Here is a 12,614-nt window from a genome sequence, read left to right as displayed (position 1 = left end):
TGATGGTTTGGGGGGTATATTATCAGGGAGTCGCAAAAATTCATTGTTATGCAAAAGGCTGACGACTTCTACGAGTGTATCGAGAGCCTGTTTTTATTGGTTTTCTGAAATATACAAAACACTTTTTACAAATGTACGTTGGACTTTCCAGCAATATTTTGCACCTGGTCATCCTAATCTTGCGTCAACGCAGCAAAGCGCAATCAATGATCTCGACAGGCCCTCGTCTAGCCCACATTTGAACCCTTAGACACTAATAATTATGGTAAGTTTTTATAAGAAATGGCCTGCTCTCAACAAAACGCCAACATAGAGTCACTTAAGAATTCTTTAGAACAAGCAATGGTCAAAATCCAAAGAAAGTAATTTTAAATAGAACTCTTATTTATTTATTGCTGAAACATCGTTAAACAAGTAAATATAAGTTTTATCGAATAATTGGTACATTATAAAAATTCAATGCATTTTTTTTTGTAAAAGATTTTATAGTCAGAATTATTGGTTGTTATATGTCAGGACTACAGGGTTCCGAAAACACCAGCATAATCCAGCAAATAATTCGTTACACGTTGCTGCAGTCAGTAATATTATTATTACTGGCGTATTTTAGATAGTTAAAACTTATTAAAGACTATTACTGAATATCAATAATATACTATTATTTCTATCGTTTGGTAAAGGCACTTAACTTCACTGTATCGCTCAGTAACCGAATGACTTAACGATTCAATGGTTTCTAATTATAAAAGTAAGGATTATTCTCGAATGTTCTGGAACAGTTCAGGTAGAAATAAGAAAAAATAAATAAACAAATTGTTTACAATATAGTTAACTATATCGTGGTCAATATTTCAATATGTGGTACGTACCTACTGAATTGTATAACTCTGGCTTTGAAGTTCGACGTCAGTTTTGTAATATTTAAGAACATACAACATTGGCGTGCATTGGTTTTCTAGCAAGGTAGGTACTGTAGATCTAACTAGTCGTAGTTGAGCTTTGGAATATGCAATCTGGTGATTGCTTACCGTAGGTATTTAGTATCTAGCGTTAGGAAAAACTTTATGAGGAGGTGTTCAAAAGAACTTCGGTTATAAAGTAACGGAACATAATTAAACTAAATTTGCTTTGACATGTACATACTACAAAAGAACTCTTATTTAATATTTCTAAGACTAGATAACATTATCTAAATATATTTTATGCATAACAGTACAGTACTGCTGCATTTACCCGAAAAATCTCACGTGGATAATCGCACTTTGTGTTCAAACAAAGATCGAATACGTGTATGATACGGACAGAAAAAAACACAGATTTATTTATGACAACACATTGTCATTGTTTTTGCGTTACGTAGAATATACAGGGGCATTTACCCTAACTATAAAATTTGCAATATATGTTATTCATCTATCCACAGCCCCATTTCATTTATTAATAAAACATATACAGCTAAACAGACATACCGTAGGTACAATGTGTCCCCAGATATAGATCCTGTCGCGAAAAGATAACTGTCACAGATAGTTTGTCCCACAGACATAGATCCAAGCAGATAACGCAAATCCCTCCGTCCGTATGAAAACCATGCGTGCCCTTTTTTGTACCTACTGTGACGTCGTTAAAAATGCCAGTGCATCGAGACTAACGTTTAGCCACTCACCTCATCATTATCATTAGTTGACGTTTTCAGTACATCAATAGTCGGTATTGCTTATTACTAAAATCGGCAATGTATCATAAATCACAATAAAAATAAAATAAAAGCGTTAAAGGAAGAGAATTGCTCCTCTTTTTCACACGCGAAGTACATACACTCGCGGCATCTATTTGGACCCATGTCTGTGGTTTGTCCTAAACAAGTAATAATAAATAGCTTACAAAGAAGACAAGAAGTGCTGTAATCTATATCAACGGCCAGCAACGCTCCTGTGATTCCTCTGGTTTTACAAGAGAATGTGAGTGACGGTGATCACTTAGCATCAGGGACCCGTACGCTTATGATACTTGTATAATGTCAGTGCCTTCTTATTTAGATTTATAAATACTAATATTTTAATAATAATAATTCTTTATTTGCATAATGTGTGTATACAAGTTAACAAAATAATTCTATACGAATCAACACATTAGTCAAAAAGGGCATGCAAATTACATTACCTCCATGTCATTATATAATAATAAAATTCTAACATTACAGCACATAATATTTCATTGTTACATTACATTAGCATCTACACAAAATATACATGTCATATTCATATTATGTAGTCAAAGTTAAACACAAGATTATAAAAAAAAAGAAAATCACAAATTTAAAAAGTCGGATACAGCATAAAAATTGTAACTAATTAGCCATTGATATAATTGAGTTGAAAAGGACCGATATTCAACATTTTAATAGTATTGGGAAGTTTATTAAATATTTGAATACACATGGCATGACAATTTTTAGTAAACAAAGTAGTCCGGGGTACTTTTTTGTAAACAAGTCTTTTTGGATATCGTTGGTCGCGGTCATACATTTCCTTGGCAGTGGTGAAAAGATATTTATGCCTCTTTACAAAAATGCTTATTTCGTAAATGTATAGGCACGACAAGGTTAACAATTTCAGTTTAATAAACAGCGGTCTACACGATTCGTACGGACCTACCCCACAAATCGCACGGATACATTTTTTTTGTGCAATAAATGCTTTTTGGATGTTTACGCCATTACCCCAAATTATAAGACCGTATCTCAAGATAGATACAATATGAGCATGGTAAGCTGACACTAACTAAATCTGTAATTTTTCGTAGGCGCCTCAGGGCATAAACAAATTTATTTACTCTACCACAGACCTCATTTATGTGTGATGTCAGAATAGATTGCATCATTAGTAGATCTATTTTTCTGAAAGGCAAATTGTTCATCTTTAATTAAATGAAATTTTTTACTGAACTCCTTTAACCGTATAAAGAGCCGTTATAAAGAGGAAAGATTTGATTGTTTGTTTGTTTGTCTAACTAATAGTCTCCGAAACTACTGAACCGATTTGGAAAATTCTTTCACTATTAGGAAGCTATAATATGCCCGGGTGACATAGGGTATATTTTATTTTGAAAAAAAAAATAGGGATCCTTACTGAAACTCCAATAATATAACACGAGTTGTAAAAAAAATACCGAAATATTTTTTATTAGACGACCCATATAGCCGAATGGTTAGCGACCCTGACTACTAAGCTAGAGGTCCCGGGTTCGAATCCCGGTAGGTGCAACAATTTATATGATGAATATAGATGTTTGTTTCCGAGTCATGGACGTTTATATGTATTTATGTATGTTTAAGTAAGTATATTGTATGAAATATATCTCCCCTTATTCATAATATTCTGCTAACTTAAAGCATAGCTAATTCTCACTCTGTCTTCTTCTATTGACCTAAGTCAGAATGAGAAAAAACACTCCTTAGCGGCCATTTAAAGTTAGCAGACGATTATGAATAAGGGGAATTGTTGTCTTATACCCATAGTACAGGCAATGCCTAGTTTGGGGCAAGATAATTTGTGTAAAAGTGTGTCAATATTATTATTATTATTTATATCGCGTGCGGTGCGAAAAGTAATAATGGTACAGAGTAAAACAATGTACTACGACTTTGCAGAACACATCACTAATTAGTAAAAGTGTCGCGACAGCATAATATAAGTGTTCTTTTAGTTTGAAAATTTAATTGAAATGTCGCTACTACTCGCACATTCTTGTGTGTACGTGGACGAAGTCGGGGGTATCAGCTAGTTCTATAATGTCCAAAGAAATTTAATTAGTGGCTAACTGTTAAAGCTTCAGCTTTCTTACATGCATTTAAATGTGTACCTAATACATACTCACGTTAAGTATATTTTCTTATAAAATTACTTATAATCTTAAAATATATAAATTACGTGACACGTTGTTTGTCCGCGATGGACTCCTAAACTTATGAACGGATTTTAATGGGGATTACTTCATGGAGTGCAGTTAGGTCAAACTTGAGAGATAGGATACTTTTTATGTCGATTTGGGAACCATAATTATTTTTATTTCCAATATTTGTTTTGTATGGACATATTTTCTGTGACAGAATTTATTGACGCACGGTTTGACAGTTCTGCTGTGAAACAATTTCATTGTAATAACAGGGAGCATATTTTACGAAATAATTCTTGATGTTATGAAATATTTTTGACAAATTCATAAAAAATCAGTACTATTTATTACGTACAGAACAACGTCTGTTGGGTCAGCTAGTATGTTAAAAATCAATCTAACAAAAACGAGTTGTGAATAAGGAAATAATTCAGATCACACTTCTGATTGTAGATGAAACCAAATAATAGGTTTCACTGTTATTATGGTTTTTTTTATGAAAATCAGGGACTAGTCGAGCAGGATTTTCAGCTGATGGTTATTGATACGCCCTGCCCATTACAATGCAGTGCCGCTCAGGATTATTGAAAAACTCAAAAATTCTGAGAGGCACTACAACTGCGCTCGTCACCTTGAGACATAAGATGTGAAGTCTCATTTGCCCAGTTTTCACTTCCTGTTCGCCCTTCAGACCGAAACAGAAAAATGTTTAACTGCTTCGCGGCAGAAAAAAGTGTCGTTGTGGTACCCATAATCTAGCCGGCATCCGGGGCAAAGGAGCCTCCCACTGCTTGCTATGATGTCCGTGATCAATAGAGGAGCATTGTTCTCACTTGGTGGCAGAACAGTAGCGAAAATACATATGTAATTATATTTGTAATATTTTTATTGTTGTATTTAAGGGCTATGTACTTGAGAATAGGTTTGTTGGTCGTAAACATTTATTAAATATCATTTTATTTTAAACTTAGTCTTTAAGCATAACTTGGAATATTTGTTTTCTAAATTTCCTTTCTTAAAAAACTCTTACTTAAAAAGCTCCCGTACTGCGTCAACTATTGCATCGAATCTGTGTCTTTCCAAACAAGCTTCGGAAACAAATATCGCTCTGAGAGAGAAGGAGCGGCGCAAGAAACTCTCCCAGCATTCTTTTTTGCGCTCTTTTTAGTAAAATATATTCATCATTTCAGTCATTGCCATTGCTTTAAAATAATCATAGTGTAATATTTGCGATGCCATCAAAAACAAATATCTGAACTTGGTTCTTCTAGCGTTAAATGTTGTGAGATCCATGTAATATCCAGTCGGTCAATTTATTTAGACCCTTCTTAAGGGTGTTTCTGTCTTAATTAGCTAACCTAACACCTTATAGCGACCATATCAACATTGAAAATATTTTGTTTGTGTTTCAAATAATAAGATTAACTTGGCCATCGCATAAAAGCACAGTGTTTTTTTATTTATTTTTTTAATTGACAACACAATTTATCTCACAAGTAATACATATTATTCTAAATTAGATTGTTTAGTGCAATAGCCAAGTTAATTTAATTATTTAAAACATAAAATATTTCCAATATTGATAATATGGTCACTATAAAATTTTGTTAAGTACTTAAGACAGAAGAACCCTTAAGAAGGGACTAAATAAATTGACCGAATTGGTATTACATGGATCTCACAACTTTTTAACCGACTTCAAAAAAGGTGGAGGTTCTCAATTCGTCTTTATTTTATTTATGTTTGTTACCTCAAAACTTTCGACTGGGTGAACCGATTTTGATGATTCTTTTTTTATTTGAAAGCTGGTGCTTCCTGTGTTACGATTATTGAGTCAAGAAATTTTTGGAGTCAGTGTCATCCATGATTGGTTTGTAACTACATACAACTACATAGTTATAGGTGAGATGTACTTGTGTCGTGAGGAGGCGAGAGCGGGTCGCGGCGGAAGGACACAGATTCCAAAAATAACAATAATCGTAATTAGAATAAGATTAATTAATTAGATTGTATAAGAATAAGCAATTAATTTTATCCGTTTTAGTGCACATTATATCTATTGTTTTGGAATAGTGTATTTGTAGTCGGTTGTTTTATTTGTTAATTTTTATTTTATTTTTTTACGGCCTAGTTCTACTAAGAACTGAGATGCGAGACTTGGTTGTTTTAAAAGCTATGTTTTTGATGGCTTCTCATTTCTTTTTGTTACAACTTTTTTCTTTCAAGACTTGCGACTCTCGAAACTGTTTCGTAAACTTGCAACTCATATATAATATATGGGATTACAAAGTTATTTACGCAGTTGGTGTATCTAGATAATAATAATAATAGCCTTTAATAACAATCTTTACATAGTTTTCGATTTACATTTAGTTTGCAGTAGACATTGGCACAGATTGTTTTGCTTTCGCATAGGTCTCCCCCAGGCTCTTCCACTGTTCTCGGTCATGACATGATCCGCTCCACGTCACACCAGCGGCATCTTTTAAATCGTCGCTCCATCTACGACTCGGTCTCCCTCTCTGTCTCTTTCTTCTCTAGGATACCATTCTGTTACTATTTTGGCCCATTTTTCTTGTTTGCCTCGTATTAAGTATCCTGCCCATTGCCATTTGAGTTTACTAATAGTTTGTGATACGTCTGCAATGTTTGTCCTTTTTCTTATTTCTTTTAAGTTTATTCTATCGCTTTTCTTAATCCTTAGTATACTTCTTTCTATGTTATGTTGACATGTTTTTAGTTTGTTGAGATTATCGTTGGTTAGTGCCCATGTTTGACATCCATACGTCATGGCTGGGAGTATGCAGGTGTTGTAAACAATACTTTTGAGTTTTAGTGGCATTGACGGGTTTTTCATAATCTCCTTTAGGGACCAGTAACGTTTGCATGCTATATTTATTCTGTTATGTATTTCCTTTGAGGTAGTATTCGTAGGGGAGATTATCTGGCCGAGGTAAGTATATTCGTCGACGTAGTCTATTGTTACGCTGTTTACTTCAATCGGTGATCTTAAACTATTCGTCATCAGCTTGGTCTTCTTTGTATTCATCTGCAGGCCCACCTTTTCGCTTTCTGATTCTAGTTCTTCGAGCATGACCTGCAGTTTACTTGGCTTGTCTGTAATTATTATCAGATCATCGGCAAATCGGAGGTGGTTCAGCATCATCCCGTTTATTCATATCCCATATTTTGTCCAATTTAATTTGCGAAATATACGTTCTAATGTAGCCGAAAATAGTTTGGGGGAAAGAGGATCTCCTTGTCTTACAAACGGTGTAACCTTTTTTAATTTGGAAATGATCTCCCGCCCTTTCGGTTTTTATTTTCGCTGTCATGTTTTTATAGACATTTGCAATAATTCTTATGTATTTCTTTGGTACTCCTTGGTCAGCTAATGCTTTGTTATAGTCAACGAACGCTAGATAATAGGGTAGACCATATTCTTTGTATTTTTCTGTGACCTGTTTTATTGTATGTATGTGATCTATAGTAGAAAACCCGCTTCTAAAACCAGCTTGTTCCTTCGGTTGGTTTTCCTCTAACACGTTCGTGATTCTATCCAATAATATCTTCGAAAATATCTTGTAAAGGTTGGACATGAGACTAATGGGTCTATAATTGCCAATATCGTCTTTTTTACCTTTTTTGTGAATTAATGTTATGGTTGATGTTGCCCATTGGAAGGGTATTTGTTCCTTCTTTAGAATCTCGTTAAACAGATTCACTAAGTTATCCAATACAGCGTTCTTTAACCCTTTAAGCAGTTCATTTGTAATTCCATCTTCTCCAGGTGATTTTTGGTTTTTTTGTGTGTCAATCGCTTTTACAACTTCGTTCCTCATTATTAATGGAATCGCTTCTTCTTGTTCTGTATAAAAAAGGTGTTTTATTGAATATATCGTGTCATCCTTGTACAAGTTCTGGAAGAAGAATGTTGCTATATCTAATATATCCTGTCGTTTGGTTTTATTCTTTTTATTCTTGTGTTTGCTCATTTCTGGTATCCAATTTGTATATTCTTGCAGTTCTCTTTGTGCTTTTTTAACTCCTCCGGTAGTTTCTATGTGGTATTTAATGGTTTTTATTCTTATCTTTTCTTTATGTTTTCGAATTGATGTGTTTATTTGTTTGCTTATAATTGCTATCTCTTGTCTATTTATTGGTTTTTGCTGTCTCATATTTCGTCTTGTTTGGATTAAGTCGTGGGCTTCTTTTCCAATTTTATCCTTTATCAGGTTATTTGAGCTGAGTGTTTTTTCTGCTTTTTTTAATTCGTTAACTAAAACATCATACTGTTCTTGTACGTTTTGTATTGCGTTTGTTTTTTCTTTTAGTGTTGTTTTAACATATTCCAGCATGTTATCTGGTACAGGTATATGTGGTCGCTGTCCGCCAGATTTAAAGTGTTTTCTTGAGTGTTTTTTATTGCAGGTCCTGATTTCGGCGCGCACCATTCGATGATCAGTGTTGAAGTCTAGCTGTTTTATAGTATTAACATTCGAAAATATATTTGGATTGTTAGTAAGTATAAAATCTATTTCGTTTTTAAATTCCGTTTGGTGAAATCCATGACCACTTATGTTGAAGTTTCCTATTGTAAAAACTATTAATTATCCGTAAGTTATATTCTTGAGCAAATTCAATTAGTTTCTCTCCATTTGAATTTCGTTTTCCGGATGTAAATAAGCCTAAGCATTTGTTTTCATTGCTGTTGCATTTACCAATTAGACTATTTAGGTCTCCCATTACTATCACTGTTTTGTGTAAATTCTCCATAGTTCATTTTAGACTATTATAAAAATCGTCTTTTGTCTCTTCTTTTGCATTTTCTGTTGGAGCATAAACTTGCACTATAGAAATAGGTTGCTTTTTACTAAACAGGTCAATGTTGAGTGTTGCTGTTCTGTCTGAGATTCCAATGAATTCCTGGATGTTGTTTTTCAGGTATTTTTTTATCAAGAACCCAATTTCATAAAGACCTGGGGTTTTATTTTTGTAATAGAATATATATTTATTGTATTCTTCGATTTGCTCGTCAGATCTTCGTATTTCGCTCAGGCCGATTATATCCCATTTAATGTTCTTTAATGCATGTTCTAGTTCGTATAATCTTTCTTGTGTTTTTAGTGTTCTTGTATTTAGAGTTCCTATGTATATACTTGTGTTCCTTTCTTTATTCATTTTATTTTTTTCGTTTCTGGTTTTGTGAGCAAAACTGGGGGGTATGGTCTCTATCCTCACGGTGACCAGCCGGATTGGGGAGTATTGTGTAAATATTTTGTTGCTTGTTTTTAATTTGTATCTTTCTTCTGTTGCCGGTGTCTGCTGTTTCCTATGCCATTTTTTGGGTTGTTGTTTTGTCACTTAAAGAGTGGGATCTGGATCTCATATATGCAAATGGATCGGTTTTGTGTAGTTTCGTTGGTGCTAATAAAGTTTTCTCACCATCTTGTTGCGAAAGTGCCTGTGGTGATATCGAGCTGTCTCGTTTCCTTTTCTCTATTTCTTTGGGTTTTATAATAATCTTGTCTGTAATTATTATCAGATGATCGGCAAATCGGAGGTGGTTCAGCATCATCCCGTTTATTCGTATCCCATATTTTGTCCAATTTAATTTTTTGTTTTTGTGAGCAAAACTGGGGGGTATGGTCTCTATCCCCACGGTGACCAGCCGCATTGGGGAGTATTGTGTAAATATTTTGTTGCTTGTTTTTAATTTGTATTTTTCTTCTGTTGCCGGTGTCTGCTGTTTCCTATGCCATTTTTTGGGTTGTTGTTTTGTCACTTAAAGAGTGGGATCTGGATCTCATATATGCAAATGGATCGGTTTTGTGTAGTTTCGTTGGTGCTAATAAAGTTTTCTCACCATCTTGTTGCGAAAGTGCCTGTGGTGATATCGAGCTGTCTCGTTTCCTTTTCTCTATTTCTTTGGGTTTTATAATAATCTTATTGTTTTTTATAAATGCTATATTTCCTTTTTCTCTTTCTTGTTTCAGTTCTTGTTGGAGTTCTATGCGCTTTTGTAAAGTTTCTTTAGAGAAATCCTCTGTAATATAGGTGTTTCCAGGCATTTTCTTTTTGTCTTTAAGTATTTCAATTTTTTTATTATAGCTTGTAAAGGAAATAAGTATTGGTCTTATTTTTCCTGATTTAAGTTGTCCAATTCTTTGTATTTTGTTGATTTCGAATTCTTCAATTTTTACACCCAGTCTCCGAATTGTTTGCATGATTGTTTTTTTAAGTTCCGTATAGTTTTTTTCCGAAAAAAAAAAAAAAAACTATCTAGATAACTGGACAGAAATAACAAAATATTTTGGTTTTCCCTTGATTTATACACTTTATACCAATTTTATTTTATATTTGAAGCTTCTACGACTTTTAGGAGTGCCTCAAACTTTTGTTGATCTGCTTGACTGACCGATAAAATTAAGAAACTTTGACTAGCTATGCTTTTTAAATTACTAGTTCGAATTGAATGAAATTTTAAATATGCTGTGTTTATACAATGCCTGCTAGGTAACTGAAAAATCAGGTTTAGTTTTATCTAAAACGAAGCTATTCAAGGGGGGGGGGAGTGTCGAAAATTGCCATCAGCTTCGAGAAAAGGATGGTATAGCCGTGCCGTTTGTTTTTGTTCGATTTGGCGAGGGCACTGCCGTGATCTCAGATACCTATAGTCAAAAATGCTATACCAAAAATGATTTTGATTAAAATTGCCACTTACATTCTAATTCTAGATGACCGAGGACGAGGCAAACGCTTGTATTTATTGAAATTTACAACGGAATTTAGATGATATTTAATTTAACCATAAATTGAATGAAGCTGAGCCATTTAGATCATCTCACGACGCCACCTTATTAGGCTGGTCATACAATGAGCTCAGATTAATATTATATGAATCATTAAGTTGTATACGCTGTCATTCTTTCACTAATAAAAAAATACACAGATTTATTCGCTGTTATAATTTAAATTATTAATTCGCAGTATCGAGTCGACCCACATTGATGGCCATTGCAAGAATGTCCAAAAATGGACAGCGACGTTACATCACAGTGGATATTCTGTAAGTGACATGGAAATTATAAATAATCAAATTATAATTTAAGCATTAGTGAAAAACTATGTAAAATAATCTTTTAGTATATAGGTGCGATTGCTAGAGTAATTTTTCAATATGGATAATATTTATGGCAGATATGTGCATGGGACAGAAAGAATACACAATAGAATTGATATTTATTCATAATGTACATACAAACACTATTTACTTACATACAGTAATAGTAAGAATAAAATTCAAAATGAAAAATTTACAACTACAGTAAAAGATCTTTATTCGCGGGGTATATGTTCCGTAAATATGCCGCGAATACAGAAACCGTGAATACGGAATAGTAATTTATATGGGATTATAAGAGATACGTTCCTAGGTGACAAAATAAAACACAAACTTAAAAAAAAAACAATTTAATTGAAGTTTTTGACTATACTTATCAATCATTTAGGCTTAGGTTGCCAAAGGATTAAAGAATTTTTTTATTTTTTCTTGCATAACAGTTTTTAAAAGCTCCTTTAGTTCAAACTGATACTCAGCAGTGGCATTAGCAATTTGCGTCTTAAAAATAAGACTTCGTTCCATAGACGGATCAATTTTCATAAAGAAATCACAAATCTCATTTATCATTCTTAAGCCCTCACTAAGATTTGTCAAATTATATGTCAGATTTCCAGTGCTTGTTGAAGCCTCTTCTTCAATGGTCTATGAATTTAACATTTCCTCCAAGTCGATTTCAGTTAAATCTTCATCTTGCTATTCAAGCAACTCCTGAATATCACTTGATTCTATTTGTTCGAACCCATCTCGTCCTATTCCATTCGCAATTATGCAACTATCTAGGAATTCTTTTTATTAATATGCATGTACTATGTACTGATTATATCCGCGAATAAAGGAATCTTTAGCCGCGAATATAGGAATTGGGTCACAAATTTATTAATCCGCGAATAGTGAAAACGCGAATGAAGGAAGCGCGAATAAGGAGCTTTTACTGTACTAAACGCTCTGTTACTACCCCGAACTAATATTTTTCATTCACGTTGAGTGCCGAATAAATACTCAAGACATATCCCCTTTTTTGATGTTAACATTCATTATTCACTCTACTTACACCCAGAATTTAAAAATCTACCGTGATATCAGTAGCTATAATAATTATTGTTAAACATATTCGTCCATGCTTAAGACTATTTCAAAAAGCAAATAATTGAAATTATTTAATAATCAAGTGGTATGAGAGTTACTTTAAACAAACGTACAATTACACATATACGCACACACAACCACAAAAGAAAATATTTCAAAATTTATTAGAGCTATAAGTAAAACCTGTAATTGACAGTCTATCAAATGATTTTTTAATTAATTAATATGTATATAAAACAGTATACAGCATTCACAAAAAAACAACAATATTTAATAAAAAAAAATACAATGAAATAATAACATAATACGCTCCTAATAAAAAGCATGCGTGCCTACTTAGAAAGTCCGTCTACTATCCGTACTAGAATTTTAATTGCTCTATCTCCCACTTTTTAATTTTTAAGTTGATGATTATACTCGTTCGTTGAAATTCATCCGCAATTATACTCGTTCGTACCTAAATCTACTATTAACATACGAATTCATCCTGTGAAATATCGGTGCTAGC

Source organism: Leptidea sinapis, chromosome 5 (assembly GCF_905404315.1).
Source record: "Leptidea sinapis chromosome 5, ilLepSina1.1, whole genome shotgun sequence".
Lineage (NCBI taxonomy): Eukaryota > Metazoa > Arthropoda > Insecta > Lepidoptera > Pieridae > Leptidea > Leptidea sinapis.
The sequence above is the reverse complement of the archived record's forward strand: the minus strand, read 5'-3'. Positions refer to the sequence as shown.